We start from the raw sequence: 16,537 nt of genomic DNA, 5'->3' as shown, positions 1-16,537 counted from the left end.
GCTAATGCATAGCGTAGGATAGACTATGAATGCTATAGTAGGGCCAACAAGAGATAGTCTCTGACGTTTCTTACCACATGCGAAGGGACAATGCAGTTCCTACTTTAGTACTACTGTTACCAACCACGGTCACTCTGTCTTAAACCATTAGTTAAATTCTCACTATAGATGCACCGAAAAAAGCCTTGACACGTGAGTAGTGGTAACGCCACTGCAATCTGTCAGAGACCTTCTCTTGCTGGCCCTGCTATAACCGTAGTAATAAAGTGGTAGCAGTAGTAATTCAATCTGTAGCAATATTAGAATAGCCATAATGGAGACCTACAAATTGATAAATGTCAAAAAGAGAACTAATATTCAAGGACAATATGTAAAGTCAATAGATAATGAATGTGTATAATGTACGATTTAGCCGAGTTAGGGTTTATAGATAATAATTTGATTTTTCAGATAAAGAACGCTTTGCAGAGTAGAAACTTCAGAGATGCTTTAATTTAAAATTACTTTTATCATTGTTTTATCACGAAACAAAAACACGTTTCTCTACTTATTTGTAATCAACAATTCGTTACTTTTTCATCTTTACTAGTAATACAATAATGTGTGTGCCCGCGTATCTGCCTATTGAAGACTTTTCGCATAGGAAAGCTACCCACAACCAGTAAATTTGGTAAATAGGCAGATCTTCACTAGACCTAATAATGTACGAAGCCCTTTTCTTGAATTCGAATCTAAACCGGTCCCAGGCAGAGCCAAACTATGGCCCACGTGGAAAGTGGACCAGGTTGGCTCTTATTGATGGTAAGCATATGCTAAAGAAAGAAATCACTTTCTTAATCGGACTTTATTTTGCCATTCTTTTTCTCTCTGTATAAACGGCGTGGAAAAAGAAAGTAAACCTGAATAGCTACCTAAGTTCATTACTGAAAATACTACTGCCTTTATTTCAGTTTCAAAGCACCACGTTCTCTGAATTATGGCAATACCAGAACAATTTTAAGCCCCGCAATGCCTCAGTAATAGAGCACTAACTTCTACCACAGTGTCATGGTTCGATACCATTTCCCGCTAAGTGAACTTTGTGGCCGATTCTTCTGCGTTCTCCAACTTGCCTCATTCCACCTTTTCGATCATCATCATCATCTCCGTCTCCTTTAGCCTCGAATCAAAAACACGGTACAAAAAACTCCGTCCAAGAAATTTTGAGACAAGGAACAGACACGTTTCCGTGTCCATACTAGCCTCTTAACAGACAACTTAAGAACTATTTCTGACCGATTAAAACTTCTTGCTACTTATCAAAAACTCACTTCAGTGTTCATCAATAATTAGGTAAGTGAAACTTAATCTATATATTTCCGTAGCTGTAACGCCCGCCATGCTGGTCTCGTGGCTACCGCGTGTGTCTTTGGTGTACGTGGTAATCGGTTCTATTCCCGGTGGAAGATCACAAAAGTTTAATTTCACATCCATTAACTTTCGCTAGTCATCCGTCTCCTTTGGCCTAAGGGCATAACCGTGCAACGTTAAACTAATATATATATATATATATATATATATATATATATATATATATATATATATATATATATATATATATATATATATATATATATATATATATATATGTATGTATATTTATTTATTTATTTCCGAAACTCTGACATCGACCATCGACGAGATACTCAGATGAGGTTTTGGTTGGTGAAAATTGAAAATGTTTCACTTGTGCTACTTGGTTCATTACTGCGCACCATAAAATAACTACATGCCAAATTTCACATATAAATTTTCTACACATCATTTTCTAATATGAATAAAAGCTCACCGTACACCATCGGCTGTCGTTCCTATTAAGGTTTAACTTCCACTATATATTCGACCCCCGTTAAAAATCTGCAAGGGCTTGAACTTTTAGCCCAGCCCGTGAATTTATAATGTGAGGCCCGACCAGAGTCCAAAATATATTTCACCTTTAGGCCCAAGCCCGGCCGGCGCGATAATCAAAGAGCCCGAATTACAGAAACTTAATAATTAACGCAAAATTGTATTTTTATTTGCAACAAATATAGGTTTAACGTTGCAGTTAACTTTTCCAGTGCTTATTTTCCACTAATTCATCTTTTTCTTTTGTAATTTTGTTCTTATATTCTCGACATCCATTGTGTTGCACAGAAAATACACAGAAAAATATTAGTAGTCAATGTTTTAACTTAATACACCTTCAATATCGAGCTACCTACTCCTATTCTTGTTTCTCCACAACTACTGTTTTCTAAGGTTGTCAATTCTCGAACCCTTAATCCCGCTAAAAGACTTAATCGGAGCAAAAAACGCCGGAATCAAAAATTCAACTGAACAAAATATATATATATATATATATATACATATGTTTGTATTGGTGTGTGTTGTTTTATTTTCATTTTTTTTATTGGACACCAATAGAAAGACTATATAAAAACAAAGTCATTTCCATACAGTTGGTGACTTGGTGTTTATTTCGCTATTTCCTTACGGTTGCAACACGGGAAACATGTGGAGAGTTGTAACAATCTATTCATTCTACCCTCATAGAACTGTTGCAACGAAATAGATGTTTTCCTTTAATAGAAATGACTATTAAAACCTCGGCTCTCAGAGATAAAAACCATCACCACCAAAGATAAAGCTTCCTGGCGTGTTTTCAAATTAAAAACAATTTTCCTTTTTCTTAAACTGTTGGAGTGATTTGGGGTAATAGGTGCAATTGTTGCTATTCAGTTTCGGCAACATTTGATTTTCCTTTTTACAAGTGAAAATGGGAATGCTGTATTTTTGCGGAGAATTTGTGAAAGAAATGCTTCTGATATCAGTAAAAGAAATAATAATAATAATAATAATAATAATAATAATAATAATAATAATAATAATAATAATAATAATAATGACTAAAATATAATCTGACATTGTCTTGAAGTAAGAAAGAAAAATAAGAACTTTTCTGAATGCCTTGTTTCATTAATTCAATGTAAGAAACAGTATTTTCACTCACAGAAAGCTAAGCATGTTTATTACTGTTACTTTTTCCCTCCACTACACAATTAGCTTTACTCCCAACTGCACAATAATAATCAATTTTTTAGTGTGGGCGTCTCAAGTTACAAATTTAGATGTGGTTTAAAAGTCCTCCAGAAAGAACGATCCGACAAATATCGTTGTACAGTATATTTACAAAGTGAGGGCCGAGAATATGATAGTATATTTAAAAATTTAATGCCCCGAGACCGTGCAAGCCTCTATTCCCCGTGTAGCCATGAACATGTGGCGATGAAATCAAAGTTAAAAATCACCAGAAAACGACAGTCGCTGTCCTAGGTCTGTAACTTGAAAAATAATCCCAAGTATCCTGCACAAACACACTTTTTAATTAAAAACTCAACGTGTTCAGAATATTTGGGCATATTTCTTAAGATATATGATCAACACAACGACAATGATTGTCCGGTTACTTCTAGTCTTCATTTCAGCGCCATATGCCCATAGACGTAGAAGGAACTGTAATTTAGAGTGGAAGTTAAACCATAACAGCAATGACAATACAATGTGCAGGAAGAGATTTTGATTCTAAATAATGTATCCCATAGCAAGCGTTCGTAACTATTCTACAAAGACTATTTGCATCTGTAACAATATCCCTTTCACACGACCCACCTGTACCTTACCAGTCATGTTAATACTATCCGTAAGTTCACGAATCTGGAGACCAATCGTATGATTGTAAATATAGTTCTTTGACAAAAAAAAAAAAAAAATAAAATAAAATAAAATAAATAAATAAATAAAATAAATAAATAAATAAATAAATAAATAAAAAATAAAAAAATAAAAATAAAATAAAATAATAAAATAAAATAAATAAATAATAAAATAAAATAAATAAATAAATAAATAAATAAATAAATAAATAAAATAAAATAAAATAAAATAAAATAAAATAAATAAAAAAGTCTCCTAATGCCTTCGTATGTTGTACTCCATCAACTCATATGAATGACTTTTTCTATTGGTGACTTTACACTTTCATTATGCTTGCTCACAAGGAATTTATCTCGCAATCCACCAGAAAGTGTGGGAGCCTAACCGGTCGAAGGTAGGTGAGTAGCAAAGTTATCGTACAGAAGGCGCAAATTAGTCAATTTGGCTATTAAAAAAAAAAAAAAAAAAAAAAAAAAAAAAAAAAAAAAAAAAAACAACTTAAAATATGCATGTACGATGTTACGAAGCTGCATATATGGTCATAACGCTTCTATTGTTATTTATACCTTCCTTATTTAATTAGGAGTACAGTGTCTAAACAAATAACTTCAACGCACCTAATCTTTCTTTATGAATCAGTACACTTCTTTATGAATACAGCAAAATTTATTGTTCTTTGAACACAATTTTCATACCAAAGCCATATCTTGTGATGCCCTATAGCCGCACGGAAGCCCTCTAAATTCTAACACAAACTTAGATCTATGAACAAGAATTATAGCTTATAAATTGTGTATTTCTCTCCTCGTATTAAAACAGTTATAATTAAATAATTGGAGCAGTTAGGGAATACGGGGGCCACTTTCTGGAAAATTTACAGATAAAATGTGTTACTTCACAAAAGATGAATTTAACCCCTTCACGGATATGCCATCAAATGATGCCACATATTTATCAGGATTTTTTTTTTTCCACGAAGAAGAGTGTGAACTGAATGTTAAAGTTAGAAACAAGTGCTTCAGAATATTATTTTTACTTACCTTCAGTTCGCACTCCTCTTCGTGAAAAAAATTCGGATTATTTTCCCGATAAATACGTGGCATCATTTGATGCCATATCGGTGAAGAGGTTAAGGAACTTCTGTACGTAGCAGAATAACCTCTAGCTCAAATATTAATACATGGTTCATTATAACAAAAAATTCTTATTAAAATTACTTATCTTAACCTAAACGACATTAAAATGCTTGCTCTAAATGGCGAATATCTGTGGAGTGATAATGGCTACCATCGTATAAGAACGTATCGCCGCTTAGGTGCTCCACTGCAACGAACTAGTTGCATTCGTGCTTTTTAATGGCCACATAGCACTTTTTTTTTTTTTTTTTTTGCATATCTTTAACTTGTTAAGCTGAAAAGATGGCGGGAGTTAACGGAATAAATGTTGGCATATTATCAAGCTGTACGCAGTTATTTGCGCATGTACCAATAAAATACAATTAAAATGACTTTTATATCCCTTTACAGGCTTCAAAAATAGTCCGCGTAACTCGACTTTGTATCTCTTGTGTGCAAGTGTTTACCAATTGGTGAACAGGAAAGTTGGTTCGTCTGCTTCCCGCAATATTTCTGCTGCAGAACGTGTGTATATTCCTATCGCTATGATGTGAGGTTCTGATCTCACTCTCACCGTCACCAGGGTTTGAAAAATCTTTTCTTTTTTTTTTCTTTCGTTCGAAAAAAAACATCCCACCTGGGCCCATATGGGCATTTTCGGGTTTAGTTGTTTATTTTTCAGAGTACTTCAATGTCTTTGGGATGATATATATATTATGTTAAAATATGATTTATACTTCAAGACTATCATTTCCATAACTTGCATCTATTTTCTATTCACTGCCGAAAAAATAGCCGCCGTTTTGAAATTTTACACTGGACCGCCGAGAAAATCTACACAGCCAACTTAGAATGTCTCGTCCTTCTACACTCAAATTTTCGAAGTCCGAAAATTGTACTCTGTAGCGTGGATGCCCGCTATTTTGGAGAAAAAAAAAGCAGTCATTTTGAAATTTTACGTCGGACCGCCGCCAAAATATATACGGCTAATGTAGAGAGTCTCGTGCTCCTACTCTGAAAATTCCTACTTAAAAGATTGAAAATTGCGCTTTGTAGCGTGGATAACCCGCTATTTTGAAAAAAAAAAATGGCAGCCATTTTGAAATTTTAAGTTGGGTATGCCGCCAAAGTCTATACAGGAAATTCAGAATGTCTTGTGCTTGTACCCTGAAAATTTACACTTAAAACACCGAAAGGTGTACCCTATAGCGCGTACGGTACAAGCAGATAAACGAACAAATGTAGATCGAATCATCCTAGGAGCGTCAGTGACGATCGCCAAAAATGAATACCAAATATATTAATTTAAAACAAACATAATTTCTATTTTATAAAATAAATGTTTCAAAATGTCTTATATGAAATAAATACTTTCCAGCGTAAAATAAAAGGTTTTATTGTTAAAGTTCATTTCCGTTTCTTTGTGCGTTCAATTACGGGAATTTCCCGAACACTTATCACAAGACCGGTTTTCCCCAGAATGCGGCTTTCTTTACTGTGCATCGAAACTTCCACTAATACGGAAGCTTAAATTCAGAAAGACCCGGGTTCAATTCCAAGTGGGAGCTTATGTGATTACGATCCTACTTTACGCTGTAGGTCATGTCTCATAGAGCCTCGGTGGCACGCTATACTCGAAATCTACATCACAGATCGGGCATTATTTACTGTCTCCCTCAAATCACTCGGTAGGGATTACGGTTCATTATTCACAACTGTAATGAGTAAACATACAGTGTCGACGTATGGACAAAAAACCAGTGCATAAAACACGATACAACTTGTGCTAGGTGATCACTAAAAAGCACAGGCACACAAGCTATTTGACCGAGTCAGCGCAGGGGGAGGCTCAAGCGGTAGTGAGGGGGTCAAACCGTAGGGAGCAGGCCCATCAGCAACGGTGGGTATACGCATAAACGAGGTCGTTTACTGATCACAGTATCGGTTTCGGAGCCATCTATAGATTTGGAGGAGATACTAAATGCCACTCCACAGATCTGCTAGTGGAGCTACTAAGCTAATAGATGTAAGGGTGGCTTTGATTTCAACATTGTAGGTTGGTTCGCAGATACCAGAAACATTAGGAGTAGACATAATAAAGTTTAATTGTGGTAAACTGCAGCTTTTGGGCCATTAACATGAACTGTCTGATACACAGAAAACAAAGGATTATAGCTGGTCACGATTACCTGTAATTTACAATGGCAGTGGTATGACTCTGCCCTTCTTTCTGCTGGTGCTCTATATACTAGTTTAGGGATTCATGAGTGAGAAAATAGCTCATGTCCTGGTATCAAAAACCTATTCTATTTCGTTTTTAATTTCATTGATTTCCCCTCTGTTTCTTCATGATTTAGCACAATATTATATATAAACATTTCTAAAATTTAGTTAGTAGGCAACACTTCTATGCTGCAGACTGTATTGTTTACAGAGCTGCAAAGCTTCGTGAAAATAGAATTTATCAGGGCATTATTTAAAATAAAATAATTTTATAGCGTGGTCCCCACATTCTCCTCCTGGAAAAAAAAAATAACTTGATCAATCTATTTATGATGCAAATAAACGGCCTATGTTTAGCAGAAGGGGTCCAGCTCTTTTCTCTAAAAAACGTTACAATTTTGGTAATTTCTGTTCACATTCGGTTAGTGTAGGGTAGGGTTGGTTAGTTTAAGTTAGGTTACGTTTAGTTTATGTTGTATTAGTATAGGAATCCCGCATAATTTTACAAAAAAATGATAGAATTTCGCTTATTTCTACTAATATTACATTAGTTTAGTTTAGTTCAGATTAGCTTACGTTAGCTTATGTTAGGTTAGATTTGGTTACCTTATGTTACGTCTAAGTACTTACATCACTCATTCTTGTACTAAACATACCCCCTGGAAATATTAAGTATACTCCATAAGCTTGTTTCGATACAAATTACACGAAATTACTTTTAACAGATTACAGTATGCCCGACCACCAATCGACAGCTCATCATTAAGCAGACTTCAGTGCTATGTCGCTAAGCAAGGTGACACCCATAAAATATCTGTTGGAAACTTAATATACCGATTATGTTAGCAGCACCTCAAGAGAAATGTATGAAATATTTCCCACCACTTACAGTCACATTTGTATCATCATTTAAATTACTTCTATCAGATTTACAAACTCAGTTTTGTTGTACAAATATCTAAGTTTACAACACAGTGTTGTATGGGGCGCAACCCAAAAATGTAAACAATACCTACACTTTGTAACCTCAGCTGTATCATACTGACCTGTCACATTTGCATTAAGAATATAAGGTTCCAATTTATCACAATGGTAATAAAACTCATACGGACAGGGAATAAAAAGTGTAATGCACCAACTCCAATCCTATCCCCTCGCAAGAAACCATTTTCATCTTGTGCGAACTTCCGGTTACGAATGTTCATAGATTATAAACAAACAGATGGGAAAGTTGCTGGGAAGTTTTTATTTCAAGATATAAGCTGCTGCCATCTACACCTTGTGTTTTTCAAAACATGCTTCAGAAAGATTTAGATTAGACTATCGTTCTAAATTATTATAATGAAGGAAAACACGAGTAATTCATTTAAGGTAGAAGTCTGACAACTTAGAAGTTTTAGGACAAGTTTCTCGGTCATGGTTTAACTAGTATTTTACATAAAATTTTCTTGCTACCAGCAGCCAAATGGAATCTGGGTTGCGTCCAAGCTTCGAGCATACGGTCTACCTATACTTTGCAGACCACAACAAACACTAACAATGCAATAAGCTACCGTATTATAACTCCTACGCCAACTAACCCAAATTAAAACGAAAATTTTAAATTGTGTTTACACAAACCGTTATGGAATTTGGCCCTACCCGAGTTTTCATAATACTTTGGAAAGAAGTTCACCATATTATTATATACGGTATATAGGGGTTGATAATCTCAGCTCAAAACGTTAGACATGACCTAACATTTTTTTATTAGCAACGATCGTTGATATCTACGACTTTACAAGCCGATGGTTAGCAGGGGTAAAACGTTTCGTCCCCATAAGTTTGTAATATGCCTTCTTTCTAGTGCTTATGAATGTTGTTACTTTTATTTCTCTTTTAATATGTTACTTTAATCATTAGAATTATTTTAATCAATGATTATTATCCTTAAATAAATAACAGTACAAATTGAGAAAAATGTGGGAGTATAGGCCATTGCTTTCATACTTATGTTTGAATTTATACACTATATCATTCATCTTTTATATCTCTTATGAAAGTATAACAATAAATTTGAGAGCCCAACGAATAGCTGACGGTGTTGTTTAGGACGTCTGTACTTTGAAACGACGAAAGGAGAGAAGAAAGTGTAGTAATTGTGAAAAATCCATTTCGAGATTTTAATGGGTTTTACACGTTCCATGGCCCATAGATACTGGAAAAATGATTGTTCGGCATCTGTCCCTCTGTTTGACTTGATGTACACTCGCCTAGAGGCCACACTATTCAAAATATCGAGAATAAATTTTAAACTTCAATGTTTTATGATTCTCCATAAATGTTTTTTTTTTTTTTTTTTTTTTTTTTGAATTTTTGTTCTACTCCTAAAGTAAGGGTAATTTACTGAAGGCTTAAAATTTTAAAAAAATGCTACTTTCTCGAAAACATTATAACGATTTTGTTTATATTTCAGAACAGATATCAATTTTCAATAACAATTCCATACTGGGATACAAGTAATATCTCTGGGAAAAATAGAGAACTACTATCCATTTCATAAAGATAGGCCCCTGACTTCGTGGTGCTGCCGTGACGTTCAGTCAAAACTTATATTGCATTGTCGTACCTCGTTGGAATTGCTGAAATGTTGTCTTTTCAATACTTAAGACATAAAAATTTTCTTTGTATTATGCAGTGAGAAAAAAATAAAAATTAATGAAAAAGTGCGTATTTTTTCGTACTTTTTTGGTAGATCAATGTTTATAGGACTATATTTCAGAAAAGAGATCACGTGAAATACTTTCCTGTGTACAATATGTAGATGCATCCATTAACTGTAAGTTGTGAAAAGTTAAATTTTCATCACTTGATACTTTCTGTGTAATTAAAACAAATGTACGACGCTCTGATCTCCTTTACCATGGTAGTTAGAGAAACGTACAAAACACTGTTCGAAAATTTGGAAGTCTAGTGTTCCAAATATTTGAAACTATTAACATAAAAAGGTTTAGTTGGTAGAGTATTTATTTTTTTATTTTTTTATTTATTTTTTTTTTACTTCAACATGTTCTCTGCGTTAAGCGGTGAGCCATGTTGCAGCCCAATCTTTAAATCCCCCGCGCTTATATGAAGAAACAGCATACAGTAAGTGGATGTGCGGCAGCGCTGTCGTGCAATGTTGTCGCGTTCAGGAAGTTTGTAGCGCGAACCTTACTTCATAAGAATGTAATAGGAAAAAATATTTATTATAACCTTTCACAACATCATAAAAATAATAATAACGCATTACACATCTCAATTTAATCGAAATAAAACGTTGAAGTAAAACATCCAAAAACTCATCTCTTAATCTATTTACTTCATTCACTTTCGTAATGGGTTTGTTGACTCATTGCTACTCCTGTTATCTTCCTGTATACTTATTAACAATGGCTCCATTTCTACCTCAAGATCTATCACTATACACACTTTCCAGCTTACGAACATGTTAAAGGTTAAAAAGAAATGTATCCTTGGCAATCACGTGTTCACCCAAGTTCTGCGATCAATTCCCCTGCCGAATGTACAATAACACAGAATGGGTCCTTTGTTTTCTTTCAACGAAAGAAAACTATGCAATGTGTAGGTGACGAGGGCTGTATTTGCGTCTAATCACGTTGCACTGATTACGTCTTCAACACTTCCCTTCGGTTCGTAGGCGTCAAAAACTTAGACATGCACTCACACCATATGGGTTCATTGCAATGAGACGGACGAATGGCCATTTATATTTTCCTTAGTATATGTCGTGGTTTTTGATTAAAATATATATATATATATATATATATATATATATATATATATATATATATATATATATATATATATATATATATATATATATATATATATGGATATTCCTTTACGAGCGGCGGTATTACAAAGAGAAGAGGCAAAATTTTTAGCGATAATGAAATTGCAGAACTGATGAATGACTCCGACTCAGACGGTTATGAGTTAGTAATGAATAGTAATGACATTGATTATTCTGTGCTCAGTGGCGTATTCGGGAGAGAACAAGATAATAACTCTGTTTGAAGTGAACCTGAGGCTGCGCCGGGAAAGAGAGAAAAAAACGTGTCGTTCCTATTCAAAGACAGATTCTGATGTAGCTTGGAGCGATAAAATTAGAGTAAATGCATACCCCTGTTTAGTGGTATCCCGGGAATTGATCAAAATGCTGGGCTATCTACAGAGTATTCCGCATATAAAGTGTTTCAGCTGTTTTTACCGATGAAGTTTTATAGTAAAAGAAAAGTTGAATTGATTTTGAGTTGAACGTCCTGTTCAGCAGTGAGGCTATATGAGACGTCGACCTACTGATTAACGTGGAATCCGAACTACATGAGCTCCCCCCAGGAATAGTAGTAAAAGTTATGAATCAATACGCAAAACACCAGATTGAGAAAAAGAAAAAAATACTAAAACAAAAATCTTTGTTTTCTAAATGAAAGCGTGTTACTTTAATTAAAAACAATAAAATTTTTACACTAATTATTCACATAAGCCTTGTACGGAAGCCAGCTTTACGCGATTTTTACAAATCAACTACGCAAGAGCTATTAGTATGTCTGTCAAGTGGTGGAACAGATTTTCTGTGAAGTGTAAACTCAATATTACATATCAACTAAGGTTGTATCATATAATAAAGTTTATGCTTGTATTTGTTTCTGTGCAAGTATATTTTGTACTGCGTGCAGTAAGTGAAAAATTGACAAAAAGCAACAAATTTTCGAAGACCATCGCATGCAAATCCAAACAAAATAAGAGTTCGCTTTTCTAATTTTGAATATTTGGCACATTTTCTGTATATCCTGTTAATTTCTAAGAAATTGGTTTAAAATCTGTGGAGACATAAAATTTTAAAAATATCTCTGAAAAGTGACGGACAGTGTGCGTGACAAGTTTAAATACCCGTCCGTCTGAGAGTGTATACGCGCCAGGAAAATATGGCAACGTAGCACTCCGTATAAACTGCGATAGCGAAAGGCGCAAAGCTGAGAAAATCATAATGTCATATTTGTGATTGTTTATCTTTTAAAACAAGTCAAAACAGTTTGGTTGAAAAAGCTATTTTAAGATCTTTCTAAAAGTTTTTTAAGATTGTTAATACACCGCAGCAATTCAGAGATAATGATGTCTCACTTTTTACTGAATAACAAGAAAATTACTACGTGTTGAGTAATGAAATTTTCAGAACTTACAGGTAACATACGCATCTACATATGGTGCACAGGAAATTATTTCATGTTATCTCCTTTCCGAGATATAGTCCTATAAACATTGATTTACCAAAAAAGTACGAAAAAATACGCACTTTTTCATTAATTTCTATTTTTTTCTCACTACACAGTACAAAGAAAATTTGTATGTCTTAAGTATTGAAAAGACAACATTCCAACAATTCCAACGAGGTACGACAATGTAATATAAGTTTTGACTGGACGTCACGGCAGCACCGCCAAGTCAGGGGCCTATCTTTATGAAATGGATAGTAGTAGTTTACTATTGGGGTGAGTATTTTGGCTGATCTCAAAAACCGCTTACGCGATTTTGTTCATATTTCATAGATCAACTGACAATGTGCCATAACTCAGTTGTTTTGAAAAGATACATGACCGGGATAGTTTATTCTTGAGAAAGTACTTTTCAGACGATATTGGGACATTCCATGTCAAATCAACAACTCATCAGACTTGACCATCTCAGATTTTTGTAAAAATTGGCGTACAGCTTTATTACAGTGGGAGATGAAAAATCCCAAATATTACCTCCCCCCTGAAAGTGTCTGCATACAGAGTTCAAAAATGTCAAAAAAAATGCATTTTTTCAGTTACAGTGGTTATTAAAAATTGTCATAAAATGGTAAATATGTCGACTAGAGACGTGAAACCAACACCATTGGAAAGCTTAAAGATTGCTCTACAAGTTGTACTATATTAAAAAACCCGTAAAATAAAAAATAACACTTCAAAAATTCAAATTAAGATTTGAATTTCGCATAGAAATGTTCCTCTGAATTTATTCAAAATTGTTCAGATTGTAGTCTCATATATTTCCTAAAACACCACAAAGTTGTATTTTGGGCACTCAATGGGATCTGATTCAAAATTCAACATAAACCAAGCATTGCACGATATTGACCATGCAGCATCAAAGTAATTTATATTCAATTTGATTTGTTTCTTGATGTATTCATTTGAATTTACACAATTATCCACCTTTTGAGTTATTTAGAGAGGTATTACGTTTCCAAACAGTACTTAATACAGGTCATTATTCTTGTTGGTCAGTATGGATGTTTCTAAATTTATGTTGGCTACATTGATACATGTTATTTTCATTCCTTTGTTTCAGGATTGCTATTACAGAACATATTATGAAAGGGAGGGATATATTTTCCTTCCTTTCTCAATATTTGTATCAAATGTATTATGAAACACAGGGACACTGCTTTCACACCCTGTGTTTTTGAACACCCTGTATGGGGACACTTTCAGGATGAGAGAGGTAATATTTGGGATTTTTTCATCTCCCACTGTAATAAAGCTGTGCACCAATTTTTACAAAAATCTAAGATCGTCAGGTCAGATTTTGCCATTTCATTGGTTGATTCACATGGAATGTCCCTATTATCAAAATCGACTTACGCGATATTCTTTATATCTTATAAATTAATACTTCATTAAAAAACTGATAATATGACACCACTCGTTTGTCCTGAAGTAATGCACGAGAAGTAATTTACTTTTGAGTGGGATATTTTTCGGACAATTTTCTATTTAAAAAAAAAAAAAAGCCTAAGTAGTTTGTTACTGATGTTAGTGGGAGGCGAATCATTATGCGGAAAGTTTTTAATTGGGAATTGCATTTTTTTAAATAAAATATGAAAAGGCGATACGCCACATTGTGTTAAACGAGTGTGATTAATTATTGCTGTCGCTTTGTGTAAATACAAGGGCCACTTTTTATGGTCCTATCTGGCAAAAAAAAAAGTTTTTTGTAAATTTGAAATTTTAGATTTTATTTGTTTTATAGATTTATGCAAATTTGACAACGCGCGTTTGGTTTTAATGCCCAGTGAATTGAGAAAGGCTTTTGATTTGGAGCTTGTATGCGTAGATTGTGATTTAAGCGGAATGTCCTTACAACGCCAAAGAATGTGTATATTCGTTACCCTTTGATGACATTCGTTACCCTGTGATCCCCCTATGCATATATTTATTGTTTAGCAGTTGAAGAGGTTACCTAATGGAGCTTTTTGAACTGTGTTAATGTTTTGCTGGCAACTCCGCTTAAAATGGCCAAAATTTAAGCATGAGTTAACTGTATGATGTATTTTTTTTAGATTTGATATATAATATCTTTTATGAATTAGTTCATATAATTTTAAGTATTTAGGATGAACTAGAGAGTTATTATGAAACTTGTTAAACACTGTATTGCGCAGTACTTTTGGTATGTATAATAAGGTGCGTGGTTGTGATGGTGAATATATATTACGATATAGTAGATTTTTTGAAAACATATTGCTTTTGTTATTTTTTTGTAGTTTTTATTGTTTTTATTTTGTGTTAGTAAGGTTTGCACTATTTTAAAGAAGGTGCAATGTTCCTTTTGTCTTCTTTATCGAAAGGATAATGTCTTCTGTAATCTGACTCCACGAAACTTCTTTTATATAAATCTCTTCCGATAGCACGCTATAATAAAAGCTCGCATGGACGGGTTAATTCGTTTGTATGTTAAATGAGTGCTCATTAATATATTATATAATTATATTTTAACGTTAGCTATTACAAATGCTACAATGTCGCACGGACGTCTCAACAACACTAGGCTCGTACCTCTCTAACTGACTTATTGAACTCTCTTTTCACATTCAGTGTATCCAACTACAATATAATACCACTAATTCAATTCCTTTTTTTCTTTTTTTTTATACATACAAACTAACTCAACTGATATTTAGAAAATACTAAACACTACAGGCTCTCCCTGCCTGAAGAAAATTAACGTAGTTAATTTTTCTTTTTTTTTACTTCTAAATACTTCAAAACAATACTAACTTTATTATAAGATACAATAACAATTATATAAGTCTATATATACTATTATACATATCTTCCTTATAATCTATTTATCTTTTCTTTAATCTTTACCCAAAAGTTCAAGTTTTCTCTCCTCTGAACAATTAAATTTCTTCAAATTCGAAAAGCTGTGTGTTCCTAATTGCTTTTTACCATCTAACGATACCAAAGCTGCTGAGTTTCGAAAGACTTTTAATACCGAAAAAGGACCAATATATTTTAATAGGTATTTCTTATTTTTTCTGTTCACTGCTGAACTCAACTCATGAGACTTCACAAAAACAAGGTCTCCTTCTCTTAATTCTACCTGACCAATACTTGGTTTACATTTGTTCTTATTTCTACTATTACACAAGTTGGATTCAACCAATTGATATCGTTGCTTTTCATTTATAAGAGACAATTCCTGAGGCCAATACATACTTCTCTTGTACGAATCTAAAGCACTAGCATTAAGAAATAACTCACAAGGTGCATATCCAGTTACCAATGAGACAGAATTATTCAACAAATGTTGAATCTCCTGTAACGTTTCACTCCATTTAGCATTATCTTCGTGACAATACAATCTTATAAGCCGGTTTACCTCCTTATTTACACGTTCACATACATTTGACTTTGGATTGAAAGCAGTAGTCGTAATGTGTTTGATGCTATGTTCTTTACAAAAACTGTCCCACAGTTTAGATGTAAATTGTGCCCCCCTGTCACTCGATATCTGCCTCGGAATGGCATAATGATAGAAATATTTCTTTCCCATCACTGTCACAATCTCTTTAGTACTTGCTCTTTTTAATGGATATAAAACTACGAACTTACTATACACATCAGTCACATTTAAAATGTAATGGTAACCCTTAGAAGGTACTAATTTACCAATCAGGTCTATAGAAAGCTGCTCATGAGGATGTTTTACGATTACATGTATTTCCTGACTGAGAATATTTTTTGCTACAACCTTTGTTTTTGAACACTCCAGACAGTCATTTACAAATCGTGCTATATCTCTGCGCATACCTTTCCAAAAATACAATCTTTTACAATGTTTGTACATTTTCGCTATCCCAAAATGCCCTCTCTTATGCTCACATTCCAAAATTCTTTTAATTAACTCCTGAGGTACAACTAACAACCAACTTCCGGTATTCCTCTCGAACTTAAATAGCACACCAAAATTGAGCTTATATAAGCCATTCAAATTTACAATATTCTCTTTTATTTTTGTACACACTTTATCTTTATTCTGCTCGTCTCTCCACAACTTAATTTCATCTTCTTCTTTCATTTCGCTAAATACCAGGTTTACGAACAGTTCCTCACTTTTACCCACAGAATCGTTACAAGGATAGCGTGACA

At 33.8% G+C, this 16,537-nt stretch overlaps 1 protein-coding gene across 2 annotated transcripts in view; it reads right to left on the bottom strand.

The window, feature by feature from the left end:
- The window catches only part of LOC145686632 (uncharacterized), an 83,877-nt gene extending 75,580 nt beyond the window's left edge, over positions 1-8,297 (bottom strand). The window contains exon 1 of one of the 2 annotated variants that reach the window (XM_081760112.1): positions 8,120-8,297. The gene's annotated coding sequence lies outside the window, so the exon portion shown is untranslated. The remainder of the gene's footprint in view (positions 1-8,119) is intronic. The other variant, XM_081760104.1, reaches the window with a different exon arrangement.
- Positions 8,298-16,537: the final 8,240 nt, after the last annotated feature.

The sequence above is a fragment of the Thermobia domestica genome, chromosome 1, assembly GCF_964235325.1.
Source record: "Thermobia domestica chromosome 1, izTheDome1.hap1.1, whole genome shotgun sequence".
Classification (NCBI taxonomy): Eukaryota; Metazoa; Arthropoda; class Insecta; order Zygentoma; family Lepismatidae; genus Thermobia; species Thermobia domestica.
This window is presented reverse-complemented; position numbering and strand designations above follow the sequence as displayed.